Below are 17,400 nucleotides of genomic sequence, written 5' to 3' on the forward strand. Positions count from 1 at the left end.
TCTGATACCATTTGTTGGCCCAGTGGGATTTGAACCCATGACCCAACAAGTTCTGATACCATTTGTTGGCCCAGTTTTTTGTTAAGTCAAAAGACTGATCGATCAAAGCCCAATACAAACTGTAGAGATATGAATCGCACAGAAGATGCTTAATCCCAATCCTGAAGGAAATGCTGACCTTTCTGCCAACAAGTCTGTGACTAGTTTAAAATGAATTGACGCAAAGCCAAGCGACAAATACGAATCTGTAAATTGTTGATATACTTGCAAAACAATGTACTTGAGAAAGAATATACGTAAAAAATATAGAGGTAGACTGCAAAGAGAATGCAAAACTTGTTCTACGTACAGAAGTAATCACCTGCAAATCGTGGACGAAAAAGCATTCACAATAAACTATAAAGTAAAAATACAGTTCGATTTTATTGATATAAATAAATGGTTAGAAAAGAGATGATTCCAAAATAATGGTCCCATTTGGCATGTATTCACTTTTCCACTTATTTATTCTTGCGTTTGAAAATAGTGGCGATTTATTCTATCATTTGTAAGTCATGCTGATTTAAAGGTATTCCAAAATTTAAGTTTCACATTTATAAACTTCTTTTCATAGAAGTTTATTCCAGTTTCACATTTGTAAGCTTTTATTGCCATTTCCTTTAAGCGATGTCGATTTAAAGATTTCTGGAAATTTAAAGAGATGAAAGTGTGTACACAATGGTTGTGCAGCTGTAGAAGCCAGTTTGGCTTAATAATAACTATTTTAATATATGTTTTTTAAAAGTATAAAGTAAAATAATTCTTCAAATAAAATTCTAAATGAATCACATGTCAAAGTGGGGACACTTACCTACCCCAAATAACACGTAATTCTAGATAATTTAATAGAAGCCCTCCAATTCACACCTAAATCTCCCTTTGAGTCACAAGTTTGTTTTGTGTATATTCACGTGCTCCTGCTCATTTTCATGGCCGTTGTATGTAATGCAGAGTATTCAGCAAAGGTTCTTGGCCATGTCAACAGTGATGGCCCTTGTTTGGGCCCCGTCAACACTTTCGAAATGGAACCCCTACTAGACCCTTCAAACTTTATAGTCAATGAAAACTTCTCCTACATAGATCTTTCTGGTAAGTTTCGAGCCTTCTCTTTCACACATGGTACTCATTTAAGGGTTATATACAACGTAGTTATATGTATGCTTGTTGCTACGCAGGAAGGGGATTCCATGTAGGAGTAATTGCAGATCAGAATGTCATTTTGCTCATGACAGGTTTGGTGATGGTAATTCATTAAAAAAGGCTGATGTTTAATGGGTTATATCATGTGCCTAAAAAGACAATGAGGACTGCAAATTTTGGAGTTTGAAAATTTCCCTGGTTAGCTTATCTTGCTTCTATAAAACATAAAACCCAGAAATATAAAAGTTCATTTGAACATCTTACGGCGGAGCAAAGATCTAATCATTGATTCTCAATAAAAGTTTATTCTGTCAATTGAATTAGGTTACAAGGAGCCAGCTGATTGGAATGCCCTTACAACCAATGAAAGAACACCAAGAAAGGAGGCAAGGAAGAAGAATGCTCAAGATTTGTTTCACATTCAGATAGCTCTTGATAAGAGATTATTTCCAAGAATATCAGAAGCAACAACTGCCAAAGATGCTTGGAAGACTCTACAAGAAGCTTACCAGGGTAGTGCTCAAGTTAAGGTGGTCAAGCTTCTGACATTGAAGCGAGAGTTTGAGAATTTGAAGATGCAAGAAGCTGAGAGTATAAGAGATTATTGTATCAGAGTCAAAGATGTGGTCACTAAAATAGCTACATTTGGAGAAACTATAAGCAATGAAGTTTTGATAAAAAAAAAGTATTGAGATCTTTGACACCCAGATGGAATCATATTGCCATAATCATAGAAGAAAGCAAGGATTTGACAAAACTATAGTTTAATCAATTGGTTGGATCCCTAATATTTCATGAAGAAAGATTGAAAGATTCTTTTGAAAGTGTTGATAAAGCATTCTCATCTAAATTACAAATCACAAAGAATGAAGATGCAAACAATAGAAGTGCCAAAAGTAATCAAGGCCAAGGTAAAGGGCAAAGCCAAAATTCTTCAAGAGGTAGACGCAGAGGTGGCTCAAGAGGAAGAGGTAGAGGCAGATTTGATAAGAGAAATGTTCAATGTTACCATTGTAATAGGTATGGCCACTTTGAAAGAGAATGTAGATTGAAAGAAGGTAAAAGTGCTAACTATGCTCAAGAATGTAGTGAGAATCCTCTAGATCACTTATTTTTATCTTATGCCAAAGGTGATAGTACAAGTAAAGATGTTTGGTACCTATATTCTCGATGCTCCAACCATATGACAGAGAATGAAAAGTTGTTTTCAACAAAGGATGGAAGTTTTAAATCCAAGATCGAGCTTGGTGACGATAAATCGTTGGAGGCTGCTACCAAAGGAGCTATGGAGGTCCAAACAAAAGAAGGTATAAAGAGTATTCATGATATTTATTATACTCTACAATCGAAGCACAATTTGTTAAGTGTTGGGTAGCTATATGAAAAAAATTATAAAGTAGTCTTTGAGAATAAGACATGTACTATCTATGATAAGAATAAGGGCAATAGGGTGATCATTGTTGTAACTATGACAAGAAATAGGATGTTCCCCTTGAGGTTTGGTGAACATAACAATAGCCTTGCAAATATGGCTTATGAGGATTCAATTTGGTTATGGAATCATAGGTATGGGCATTTTAATTTTCACAGTTTGATGTTTTTGACCTCGCATGCATTAATTTCTAGTTTGCTCAAAGTAGAGGAGCATAAGGAGGCTCATGAAGGATGTGCTAAAGGAAAGCATGCAAGGGAAAAGTTTCCAAAGGCCAATGCATGGAGGGCCCGTCACCCACTTTAGCTTGATCATTTAGACTTAAGTGCATTCCCCTAAGTTGCACTTAAGGGGGGTGTTGGTGTAAATAATTATTCATCTTGGATATTATTACACTTTACTTAAGTTTACCTAGGTACATGCATTTCATAGTAGTTTGGGTATGAGACACTTGAGTGTTTGTGCCACATTGGGATAGTGTGTGTAGGAGAATTTACACCTTTAATGGTGTTGATCTTATCTTGCTGTTACATTCCACCTCATGTGGACTATTATATTGTTTCTCCTACCTACACCACTTATTTCCTACCTACCCTTGTTTCTTATTGAGCCACATGTCATGTTTGTGTGCTTACATATCCATATAGCCTTGCCTATATAAGCAAGCTTATATTCATTGTATGTAACGATTGATTGATTGATTGATGATCCAGTTGATCAATATTTTCATCTTGATAGAATATAATTTATTCCTATCAATATTTTGTCTCTATTTTATACTTTTCATTGAGATCTTGATCTTGGCAAAATCTAACATAGTATCAGAGCCTAAAGGGCATCTTTGATTAGACATTTTGGAGGCTTCAATTTTCGGATCTAGCGAGGTGCATTTTTTTGGGACATCCTACAATGATTTGGACATCACGGTTGTGTCCAGGAGGTTGTTTCCATAAATTTTGACTATAAATTTGGCTATAATTGGTGAGATTTTTTTTTTGCTTATTTGACTATTTGTGGTACGGATTTTCAAAATGAAAAAAAAATTCCACGATGTGTAATCAATTTTTATTTTAGTGAAAATCGCATTTTTTTAAATATTTGTAAATTTTTTTGAATTTATAAAAAAAAATCAAAAAAATTATATTATTGTGGGGGGGGGACCGTACTCGTACTACTGCTTTTAAAATTTTCGTAGAGCCTATACCCTACGTGTGTGGCAGGGACTATACTTTTTTTTTACGTATGCTTTGGCCAACAGTACCTTCTTTCCAAGCCCATCTGTTGCTTCCAGCCCCTACTGGTCCTTCAGCCACCACTTGGTCCTCCGTCTTCGGCCTTCACCCCCTGCTATTCCATCTCTCCATGGTGGGCTTCTCTCCACTACCTGGCGCTGCTGCAACTCCCCGACGACATTTACTTCCTGCTGACAATCTCCCTGCACAGCATCGCCCTCCACATCGATGCCACCTCAATGCCCAACGGTGACACGTGGCACCCACAAACTGGTTCACATAGTGCCTAGTTGGTAGTCCATGCAGCAAGCCTCATCAAATTCCATACAGTACGAAACCTATCATAGACTACCACATCATTATCCATACTATTGACATCATCATTGGTACAGCTAGGCAAAAAGGGGTGATGGCCATTTTGATAGGTAGACGGGCATCAATTTTAAGCTCGTCGAATTCTAACATCAGCCTGCATCTATTAAGATTCCCAAAGATACTGAGAGGGGGGGGGGTGAATTAGTATTTGACCAGTATATGAATTTTCTTGAATTATAATATGAAAAGCATTTCAAAACTGTGTACTAGTAAACCAAAATTAATGCAGCAAATAAGAAGAATAAGCACAACATGAAAGACACACCATAACGCAATATTTTTAACGAGGAAACCTGGTGTGGGAAAAACCTCGGTGAGATTTGTGACCCAAAATATTCACTTACTGGCCAATAAGAGAACATTACTGTTTACAATAGGGGCCTACACATGCAGGAAGGCCAAGTGCCTAGAGCTCACTGCTCAGTTACAAAAGAAGTCTCACTGACTTACAAAAATGGATTATACAAATCCAATGTCATGTACTACTTCAAATCAGCATTTTCTATGCCAGGTTCAGTACCGGTTTAAGCTCTACAATATTCATAAACCCTTATCCAAAACCTGCCTTACAATTCACACATTAGGTTTGCAATAGTCCTTCCATATTCACTTCCTAAATGATCTACAACATCTCATACTTATATGATTCATATTACAATCCGCCAAGTCGGCTTACAAAAAGATTTTACAATTAAATACAAAATACAATTAAACAAAATTCCTATCGGCCAGGGTGTCGGTAATCTTTCTTTTCGGTGTTGGTGAACTGTATGCCGGTGTAGAGTTTGTCGGTATCACATGATTGTAAGGTTTCCATCAATGACTATACCTTCAATCACCTACAATTTCTCATTGGAGTGTGCATTTTCCAACAATCTCCCCCTTTGGCATTGATGGCAACACTCATGAGAAAAATCCAAAAAGTGTCCAAAAATGATGTCAAAAAAGAATCTGCCAAAATTGTCTTACCAAAACTGTGTTATCAAAATGTGTGCTCCCCCTGAGCTGATGGTGTCTTTCTTCTGATCATTTTTCTCAGTTCCACTACTCCCCCTTTGACATCAATGACAAAAGTTGTCAAAGTGTCAACTAAGTGCAGTTTCAGCTTGATCCTTGTAACTGGTTGGTTACAATATGGAAAAGGTCTGCCAATACAAAATTCAGGCTCTCAATGAACCTATCATTGTCCTTCAATACTACCTCTGTTCTTTGAATTATATCGGTGAGGTGATGCATTTTCTCTTCCGGTGTCTTTAGTCCTTGAACAAGTGCCTCTGAGATCTCTTTTCTCAAAGAGATAATGTAGTCCAATTTGGGACTGAGTCTGCATTTAAGATCTTTTGCCTTTCCTTTTATTCTTTCCTTCTCTTTTTCCAATTTTTCAAGTTTCTCCTCAAAACCTTTTATTTCCTGCTCTATAACTGATAATGGTTTAGATGAATCAATGAGATTGTCAGCTATATTATTTATTTCTTTCTGCACCTTACTGATCTCTGTCTATATCTATTGTCAAGGTATTAGTCTTACATGTATCCCTATATAACTCCTTAAACTCCTTTATTATTTTGTTTAGTGCCGGTAAAAGGGTATCAATGTGTCTCATGCACTTTTTTATTTTCTCATCAAAGAATTTATATTTTTCTTTATCCATTTTCTCTTTAAATATCTCCTCATTAATCTCATCAACTATCAAACTGTTACTGGTGATATACTTAGACAATGTGTCTAGTTGATTTAAAGAATCTTTATTTTCCACAATGCACTTGGGTGCTATCAATTTTAGAATAGGAATTGTATCATCAATAGCCTTAAATGCTTGTGCATTGCACTCTGTGATTTTCTTAATGGAATTCAATAATACCTCTGTCACATTTGTTGGTCTGAATTCTGTCATGGAAGAACCAGATGATTGTCCAACTACCTTAACAATCTGCATTCCACCGGTGTGAGTAACCTATTTGCTTGTATTGACCTCTAGTAGGTCAGTTTGTGTTTGCATTTCTACTAGCAAGGGCTTGGGCTTCTCAGCTGTTGCCGGTGGCACTATCTCTGCATGAACCTATACCTCAACCCTTTTTTGTTCCTGTTTTTCAACCTGTGCCTTAGTGGGCTTCATTGTGCTCTCTACTATCGTTTTCCTTGATAAAGTCTCAATATTCACTGTCGGTTTCTCAGTATGCACCTCTGTACTGTCCACTGTCGATATCTCAATTGGTTTCACTGTGTTGTCAGCTGGTTGCTCTAGCTCAGTGGGTTTAGCAATGTTTGTATCAGTCACCATTCCAGTAGATAGGGGATCAACCAATTGTTCAGTTTGTGTCTCAACCCCAATCTTAACATCTGCAGTTGGTGGCTTAGTAGCCATATCTTTCTTCTAATCTTCAGTGGTCTCTTTATCAACCACAATATTTAACTCTTGGGTGTCTATGTTCATAGTGTACAAAATTTCAGACTCGGGATTTGTATCCTCATGAGGAGTCTCCATACTCTCTGTTGTCGGTTGTTTGTCAATAGTATGTACCGGTGGAGTATTAAAAGGAGGTGGGGGTGGGTTATCAGTTATCTTTAGGCTTGGAGGACCACCTACCTTACCTTTCCCCTTATCCTTGTCCTTTTGGTAGACTCTGATAGTCTTAGGTCTTTTAAGTTCTTGTTTCTCCTTTTCAACAAAGAATATATCCCATTGATCTGCAGTCCCAAATTGAACTACCTCATCTTTTTGAGAAAAGAGATCTCAGAGGCACTTATTCAAGGACTGAAGACACTGGAAGAGCAAATGCATCATCTCACTGGTACAATTCAAAGAACAGAGGCAACATGCCAAAGGGGAAGATTGTTGGAAAATGCACACTCCAATGAGAAATTGTAGGTGATTGAAGGTATTGTCATTGATGGAAACCTTACAATCATGTGATACCGGCAAGCACTGACACCGACAGACTCTACACCAGCATACAGTTCACCGGCACTGAAAAGAAATATTACTGGCACCCTGGCTGACATGAATTTTGTTTAATTGTATTTTGTATTTAATTGTAAAATATTTTTGTAAGCTGACTTGGCGGATTGTAATATGACTCATATAAGAATGAGATCTTGTAGATCATTTAGGAAGTGAATATGGAAGGATTATTGCAGACCTAATATGCGAATTGTAAGGCAGATTTCCAAATCTGAAAGTTCCCTTCTTATCACCTTTGATTTCTCATTGAAGTATACATTTTCCAACAGCATCAACATTTTTTGAAAAAAATTTACCCCCCTCTCATTTGCATTTTTGAAATTGGAGTTCAACTTCAAATGGCCCTAACTTGCTCATTTTGGCTCTTTTTTTGGTGCAATTTTTTTTTGCTAGATTTTCATTCTCTTCATAGTGGTGGAGGAATTTTATGATTGTGATGGATGGATTTTTCAGAATTTGTAGTTTTGGATGACTATACCTATCTAATCCTAGATTTTGCAACTTCATAGGCTTCGTTCGGGGTCATACGACCTCCTTTTCAGGTGCAACTTTTTTTTAAAGTGCATAAATTTTTGTCTAATTTCATAATCTACCATTAGTTTGTAGTGATTTTGAGTAGAAATTATGCTTTCAGTATTTGGTCATTTTTGGCCTATTTGGTATTTGCATTTTGCTTAAATCTTAATTTAGATCTCTTGCGGTATTTGTTGGAGCCTCTTATAGCCTATTTGAGGCAGTTGTAAACTTGAAATCAAAATTCCACCTTGCCTTGTTTTGCAAGTGGCCCATTGTATTCGCACTAAGTATAAAGTGTCAAATCACCATTTGGGGGGGGTTCTTGATTAAGTGAATTTGGGGGGTGTATTGTATGATTGTGTCTCTTTCTATCTTGGTTTTTTTCATTTTGGTGCTATGGGTTCTTCTAAATTTCCACTTTTAACTCCTCATAATTATACTTCATGGAAGATTAAGGCATGAAGTAAAATAATGGAAAAATGACTCATTCATTATATAAATGGAACTATAACAGCACCACCTGATCCTAAGGATAATCCTAATGCTCAAATTGAATGGCTCACTAAGAATGCTATGACACTTGGAACTCTTAGAAAGTATGTATCAGATGACCTCATTTTCCACATTGATAAGTGTACTACAATTAAAGAGGCTTGGGATATTTATGAGAAATTGTATGGTCGGGTTGATAAGATTAAGGGCTACAAGCTTGATAGTGAACTCACAACATTCGATCCCAAGGATTTTGATACAATCCAATATTATGTCACAAAAGTAAATGAGCTAAGAGTAAAGCTAAAGGATTGTGGAATTGACAAAAAAGATGCTCAATTGGTTTATAACTTGTTGCAAAAGCTTCCACTAGAGTATGCAACCTTTGTATCTAGCTTTCACACCCATACGTTAGCTCAAGGTTCCTCATACAGTTCTCCCTCATTTGATGCATTCACGGAGATGTTGATACTTGAGCAATCTAAGTTGACTAAGATGGGGATTCTCAAATCTTCAAAGTCACAAGCTTTAGTAGCTAATAAGGGGAATCAAAGAAATCAAGGAAAAGGCAAGAATCAAAAGAAACCGAAGTCAAAACCACAACAAGATGGAGCACAATCATCCTCTCCACAACAAGGTGATTCTACTTACTCACCTAAGAGGAAATCATATAAGGACAATATTTTTTGTGCATATTGCAAGAAGTCGGGACATGATGAACAAGTTTGTTACAAGAAGGATATTGATGAGTTGAATCATCTTCTTGAGAAGAATAAAATCAACCTACCTTCTAGAATGTCTACTTTGAGTTTTTCTTTTGGGACAGATAAAGGAAATAGACAAGCTCTTTGTGCTACTACAAGTCATGATTCAGGGAGATGGCTTCTAGATTTAGGGGCTTCTCATCATATGGCATCTTAGCATTCTATGTTCTCTTCATTTGATCCTTGCCACATGTCGTAGATTTTGATGAGAAATAATACATACATGGATGTGATTGGGAAAGGATCTATTGTCATTGGGGATAACTCCATCAATGATATGTTGTGTTTACCCCAGTTGACAAATAATCTTCTTTCCTTCTATTAAATCACACATGGGGAAACTAAGAAAACTGTGGAGTTCACACCTGATTCAGTTATCATTAGAGACTTGGAGACTAGATCTATCATTGCGACTAGGGTGGTTGATCATGCATCTCAGTTGTACTCATTTTCACATTTTGGTCCTATTTATGAGGTTGATTCTTCCTATCTTGATGATTCAGATTTTGAGGAGAACTTTGGGTACTTGAACTTGGGTGTTCTCACATGTGACCCCATTCTTGAGCCTTACATTTCATCTCCTCCTATTGATATCACATCACCTATTGCACCTGATGATGTAGCTAGTGTGATAATTTTGTCTTCTTGTGATTCAATGCAACAAGATATTCATTGTCTTCCAACTTCAGTTGATTGGGATGGCTACTTGACAGACATTGCAGGTTTGTTTGTGGAGTCCTACATTGCAGATTTGGGAGACATCATTGATGACATTCATCTTCTTTCATCTTCTCTTTGATGAAGATGATCCTTCTTCGATTCTTGTGAGGGAACACTCTGAGCCTCTTGTGCATTCTCTACATGATCCTTCTTTCGAGGTTGACATGATTGTGGATACTTTTGTACAGTAGTTTGAGGAGGTCTTTTTATGGTTAGAGGAGACATGAGTCTTTGAGACTTGTTCTACATTCATCTCTACTAGATCTTGGAGTACTTTTTTCAATAGTGTGGAGAAGTTCACCACCTTTGGAGGGGGTAACCTTTAGCATCGACATGGGGACACTTGAGCAGTTTTCAGAGATTCCATTCATATTGAGTTTTTTTCCCACGTCTTCCCTTCATGATTGGGGAGACTTCATGGATACACCTCTGGTTTTGTTTCTTCCTAAGGGGAGGAACTTTGTTTGACGTTCGTCGAGTGGTTTCTTCATTCATCTTCGAGCTTCTACCATTGGGGGTAGGCTACCTAGTCTCTCTTCTTCTCTCATAAGGGCAGGACTTTTTCCTCACATGGGGTTTTGTCCTTCACATGCTTCTATGAAAGTTTCTTTGTATATTTTTCATCTCTTTTTGGGGGAGGGTTTTTTTCCATTGGGTTTTTCTCTCTTTCCCTGCTTTATGAGAGATTTCATTGCCTTGGTTTGCATGCATTTGCATTTGTACATGGGTACCTAGCATGGCCTTGTAGCCAGGACCCATCTTGTATTGCTTAGTTGCATTGTAGACTTAAGTGCATTCCCCTAAGTTGCACTTAAAGAGGGGTGTTGGTGTAATTAATTATTCATATTTGATATTATTACACCTTACTTAATTTTACTTAGGTACATGCATATCATAGTAGTTTGGGTATGAGACACTTGTGCCACATTGAGATAGTGTGTGTAGGAGAATTTCCACCTTTTGTGGTCTTATCTTGTTGTTACATTCCACATTTGGTGGGTGATCCACCTCATGTGGAATATTATATTGTTTCGCCTACCTACACTACCTATTTCCTACCTACCCTTGTTTCTTATTGAGCCACATGTCATGTTTTTGTGCTCACATATCCATATAGCCTTGCCTATATAAGTAGGTTCATATTCATTGTATGTAACGATTGATTGATTGATTGATGATCTAGTTGATCAGTATTTTCATCTTGATAGAATACAATTTATTGCTATCAATTTTTTATCTCTATTTTGTACTTTTTAGTAAGCTCTTGATCTTGGCAAAATCTCACACAAACTAGGGGATTGAGAAATTCTTATTAGGGAGATGCAGTTGCTATAGCAGTGTACATCCTTAATCGTTGCCCCACCAGTGCACTCGAAAATATGACTCCTTATGAAGCTTGGTATGGAAAAAGGCCTAATGTTAGTCATTTGAAATTTTTTGGTTGTTTGGCTTATGTGCATGTACCTGATCAGAATAGACGAAAGTTAGAGGCAAAGAGTGAGTAATGTATTTTTATTGGGTACAATGAGAAAATAAAGGCTTATAGATTCTATAATCCCATCACTAATAAGATTATTGTCTAAAGAGATGTAATTTTTGATCAAGAGGGAGTTTATGGTCATCAAAAAGGCCATATCGAGAAGCCAAAATCTGTTTTGATTGATGATATAATTACTAATATTGATCATGAGAAGCTAGCTAATGTTTATGTTTCAAGTGGTATAACTCCACCTAGAAACCCTTCATCAAGCTCTTCAATACCAAGTTCAACTCCATCTTCTTCTCCAAATTCTGCAAGGAAGGTAAGAAGATTGACTGATATCTATCAAAGGAGTGCAAATCAAGCACATGAAGAAAACCCAATAGGTGAGATAGTTAATTTTGCTTTATTAGCCAAGGCTGATTTTGAACCATCATGTTTTGAAGATGCATGTACGAATGAGGTTTGGGTGCAAGCCAAGCAAGAAGAGATGAATTTCATTCACAAGAATGACACTTGGGAGTTGATAGAGCTTCCACATGAGAAGAAGAAGATTGGCACCAAATGGGTCTACAATACCAAGTTTAATAGTGATGGGAGTGTTGAAAGATGTAAGACAAGATTAGTTGCTAAAGGCTTCACACAAAAGTATGACATTCATTATGAAGAGACATTTGCACCAGTAGCAAGACAACAGACCATTAGAATGCTGATTTCGTTAGCAGCTCAGAAGAACTGGAGCATGTACATCATATGGACGTGAAAAGTGCCTTCTTGAATGGGTACTTGGAAGAGGAAGTATATGTGGAGAAGCCACAAGGTTTTGAAGTGGAAGGAAAGAGAATCATGTCTACAGGTTGAAAAAGAATTTGTATGGTCTCAAGCAAGCACCAAGAGTGTGGTATGCCAAGATTGATGGATACTTTGAGGAGAATGACTTCCAGAGAAATAAGAGTGATCCTACCCTTTACTACAAACAAGAAGGTAATAATATTCTAATCATAAGTTTGTATGTTGATGATCTATTGTATATGGGTAGTAGTTCTAAGATGAAAAATGAATTTAAAGTTTCTATGATGAATGAATTTCAGATAAAGATCTTGGTCTCATGAAATATTTTCTAGGAACATGGAGGTTTATCAAAGTAAGGATGAGATTTTCATTTGTCAAACAAAGTATGCAAAGGATATGCTGAATAAATTTGATATGCTTGATTGAAACCATCCCCCACTCCAAGTTCTCATGGATTTGTGTTATGTAGAGATGACGGTGTTTATTTAGTTGATGAGACAACTTACAGAAGTATTGTGGGGAGCTTGATGTTTCTAACCCATACAAGGCCTGATATTGCATACTCAATTTCACTTGTTTCAAGGTATATGACAAATCCGTCTGAAATAAATATGAAGACTTGACCAAGAGGATTTTGAGGTATGTGAAAGGCACTTTAAATTTGGGTATTCATTACTACTCTTTTGAAAAGTTCAATCTTGTTGGTTTTAGTGATTCAAATTGGGGAGGTAGTATGGATAACCGTAAGTCTACATCTAGGAATTGTTTCTCTTTTGGTTCTTGATTAATTACTTTGAGATCAAAAAGTAAAAGAATTTTTGCCCTCTCATCTATAGAAAAAGAGTATGTTACAATTACCTTAGCAGGTACACAAGCCCTTTGGCTCATAAATTTTTTGGAAGAAATTCTAGAAAAACAAATTCAGCCTATAGTGATTTATTATGATAATGTGAGTGCCATCAAGCTAGCAAAGAATCCAGTTCATCATAGTAGGACAAATCATTTTGAAATGAAACATCACTTCATTTGGGATTTGGTGCAAAAGAAAGAAGTTGAATTGAAACACATTAATACTCAAGACTAGCTAGCAGATATATTCACCAAGGTAGTTGCAAAAGCTCAATTTTTGGCACTACGAGATAATATCATGAGCCCTCTTAGCATCAAGGGGGAGTATGAAGATAAGTGATGCCGAGCTACAATTCCACTATTATGCCACTGCCAAAAACTACATACCGCCATATAGTTTTTTAGTTTTCTTTGCATGAGATTCACATAGTATTTTCTTAAGCTAAATTTAAGAGGATCAAATATATTTTTTAGATTAGTTAATATTTTTTAATTACTCATTCAAATAAAGCATGTTGTGCATGCAGATAGCTATTTTTAGGATAATTGTTCGAATTGTGCATTCAGAAATGCATAATTAGTTAAATTTATTTATTTCTTTCAATAATGCATGTAGTAAACTAGTTTAGTTCTTTATTTAGAGACCTTGCTTTGCAAGCAAACAATAATCTATAAATATGTAAGCTTTGTATTCTTTTGATTAAGCTATTGTAATAAAAATTCTAAGTGTAATAAGTTCTGAAACATGGGTGCTCTGTTTTGAATTTATTTTCTACATTAATGTTGGTATTTGGATGTACAGATGAATGCATCAATAACTACCTAGCTTCTCTTGAGTTTCTTCAAGATCAAAGGAGTTGTGTACTATGGAATTGCTGGAAATGGAAACTCTGAATATCATATTGGTGATGTTACTATTCCTTGGCAATGGGCTCATACTAGCCTAATAAATTGGCAGGTTCTATTAAATTCTCCATTTCTTAATAGATTTTCATAATTGGGATTTTATTACTGAAGAATTTTTGTTTGGTTTTGTTGATTTTAGATTTTTTTCCTAAAAAATGTATATCATGGTTTGTAAAGTGAATTTCTTTTTACCATTTGGTCTCCTTAGGCTGTTCTGAAACGCAAATTTTATTGAACAGAGATATAGACAAGGACCAGAGGATGAACTTGCATTGGAAGCCAATGGAGACTACACTCGCTATATTGGGTATATTCATTTTGCAAACTACAGTACAGAAGAAGGCGTTGACAACCTTTTAAATAATGTTTGGTACAACCCAAACGAAATTTTCCTCGAGAGTGGCACCCCAGAAGCTAGACAACATGCATTTTGGGTTAATGTGTTTGAAACCTATTATAACATTGCAGACCAGCTAGAGGTAATCCATTCATATTATTTTTTTCCTTTTCTTCTCAAGGCAATAAATTATACATATGGTATCTAATTAAATTTGTAATTTAATCTGTATTATAACTCTTGAACAATTAGCAGAATAAAACACTAGAGTCCTGCATCAACTCTACAACCTGCTTGTCAACCACAACGAAGATTGTCAAAGTGGAGAGACGATGCAGTGCCAGCGTTTATGTTGATAATGATGCTTATAGAAACTTTCTTCATGGAAAATTCAATTGTACTCCCATTGATATGGAGAGTGCAGTACTAGCATTGGTAATAATATATGTTATAATAGTTTGTAATGTATTTCTATAGCTACCTGATCAAAGTTTCTTATGGTGGTATTTTGTTTGTTTATTTTTTCCATTTTCGATTTGCAAGTTAGCCTGAGTATGGAGAAGCCATTCATAATAATCAGAGCCCTCTCTGATTTGGCAGGTAAATCGAGTTCAGAAAATGAAGGTACTATTTTACACAACTTGGCAAGCAAAGGTGTTGTGATTGTTGTCACTGAATTTTTTAATCTGCTTTCATCCTTAGCTGATAAACCTACAAATGGTATAAGAGTATATGATATATGTTTCAATGCCGATTCACAATCTACTTAAATAAGAGGGTATAATGTGAGATAGGTACAAGGACCATCTAGCTTTGGTATCTACAAAAGTTTAGATTACTAAATTATTGATGTAGATACTTTTCTAAGTATTGAATAATAATAATTATTAGAAGTATTAAAATTTTATCAAAATTTCAAAAGATGATATACTACCTAAAAGGATTGATAGTTTGAAATCGTTTATCTTTTTGTCAGAAGTTTGATAGCTTGAATGTTCAAGTTACACTTAATACGAAGACAACTAATATTTCAAAAGGGTTCATTTCTAATCTCAACAATTGCACAAGTGAAAAATTCTGAAACTGGAAGCAAGAGAAATACATTGTTTTGGAAGTCTTCTTGTGCTTATGTTGTAGCCTAAATCATTGTCCCATTTCGTTTGCAAGATAAAAATATACACTTCTTTGTGTTAAAGATATAAGTTCCTTAAACATAAACTGAAAGAAAAACATGTCGATTGAGAAGGAAGTGTCGTGAAAAAATACCACCAACATGTGTTGAACCGTCCCATTATCATACTTATGTACTGCAAGCAAAAACTTGTTTTTTTGCAAGGAACACTTCTCTGAGCACTTTAACAACAATAATATCCAAAAGAGGGAAAGATTGGAGAAGGTCAAGTGTATTGGACAAGAAAATCGATACCAATTGAGAGGGGAATATAATTCTCCGCAATTGAGGAAACAAAATATGCTAACCAATAATTCTCTTGATGCTTTTCCAAACTTGATAACTGTGAGTGAGAAAAACCAAACCAATATGCTCGTAGATGAGATATGTTCTGAGAATGGGTGCTCCCAATCTTGAATAGAGATATTAACCCTATAATTTATGGGCATGTATTCAAGATTCTCTTGACGACATGTGTGGCATACTGGAGGATTCTGCATATCGCCTAGCTCTATGAATTCCCTCCCCCACTCAATTGAACAGAGAATTGACTTACCAAAATAAATCTTTGAAGGCTGAAATTGGAATGAGCTACCAATGAATTGTAAGTAGATATAACAAATCAAACCACCAAATATATATAGTATTATATATATTATATATTAACTTTTAGGAATTAGATATTCGATTCTTATGGGTATTTTTATACCTATTGTGACAGTCTGTGGGTCATTTTTTACTCATAGGCTGTGCGAAAGGATTGAAATCTGATATCGGATTTTAGTGGATATCCGATTTGGGGGCAACTTTTTTGTGAATTTTTCATCTAAGGTATGACTTTATTACACTTTTGTTGTTTTTAATCAATTTTTTCGCATTTAAATTAATTATTTTTTTAATATTTTTTGATAGAAACTAGGTTTATTCATTTGAAATACATTGTTCTTTCAAATTTGTTGATTAAATTTAAATTTTTGAATTCAATCAGGTTAAATGGGGGATAGCAATGATAATCCTGAACAACCACAACCACCACATGTTGGCATTACAGCAGAAAGAAAGATTGCTGGCATTTCAATAAGGATATTGAGAAGGTTGTTGGAGATTATTGATATAACTGAAGAAGGATGATTACTATATTAATAATATTTTTTTGTCATTGATGTCAAGAAATTGATTTTCTGATTCAGTATGATGTTGCCATATCTTGAGAAGTGTGTTTTGATGAAAATTAAGAGGTCGGTAAGTGACACAGAAAGAATATGATAATAAAGGGGAGAAAGAAGTTATTCAATGGGCAACTATTACCAAGTTAGACAATGATGAGATCATGTTGTTTTGATTGTTTTGATATCCTAAATATGCTGTTGATTTTAAGTTTAATACTGTACTATGTCACTGAGCAAAGAACCTAGTCAGTAAACCCTAAGGTACCTAGTCAGTAAACCCTAAGGTTATCAATATCAGTTAAAGAAGGCAGAATGTCTACCAAGTGAAGTTCAGTGTTAACCGAGTAACAACCAAGTTATAACAGATCACATTGGATGAATACAAGCATTATTTAATGAAGGACGATGATGAGCTGGAGTTGATTAAATGATTGCTATGCCATGCATGAAGTTTGTTAAGAATCTATGGCTTTGGAAAATAAAGAGGAAGATCTACAACACAGATTGAACTGCAATAACCTAGGACAAGTTCCAAGAAAGGAATGCAAGTCCCAAGGCAAGGTAAAACATTTTCAGATCGAAGGATATATTGAACCTGGTCAAGTTTGAAGATCTGATGGCTAAGATTGATCATGGGAAATGTGATCAAGGAGATTAAGTGGTTAGAATTGTTTATAAATAAGGAATTGTTGATGAACAATGGATGCGGGCAAATGTATGCACATTGATGCTACAGTAATATTTACCGAGCACAAAAGCTTGAAGATCTGATTGAAGAACAGATTGAGAAGCCCAACAAGGGACAAGATAAGTCTTATGACAAGATTGTTTTGAGCAAATAGGATCTGCTTTAGCATTTCAGATGTGAAGTTGCAGATATATTTTATTACTGTTGTTTATTTTGTAAGTGACAGAAAATCTCTTAACCGAGTGGACTTAACAGTCTTATTTGTAAACCCTCTAGCAAGGTAACATTCTAAATGAGTGTTTGAAATCCTTTGACAAGGTCACTTCTAACAAAGTG

General features: G+C 35.6%; 1 pseudogene; it reads left to right on the plus strand.

Moving 5' to 3' along the window:
- Positions 1–968: 968 nt before the first annotated feature.
- Positions 969–14,806, plus strand: LOC131044013 (bark storage protein B-like; annotated as a pseudogene).
- Positions 14,807–17,400: the final 2,594 nt, after the last annotated feature.

Source organism: Cryptomeria japonica, chromosome 11 (genome assembly GCF_030272615.1).
Source record: "Cryptomeria japonica chromosome 11, Sugi_1.0, whole genome shotgun sequence".
Lineage (NCBI taxonomy): Eukaryota > Viridiplantae > Streptophyta > Pinopsida > Cupressales > Cupressaceae > Cryptomeria > Cryptomeria japonica.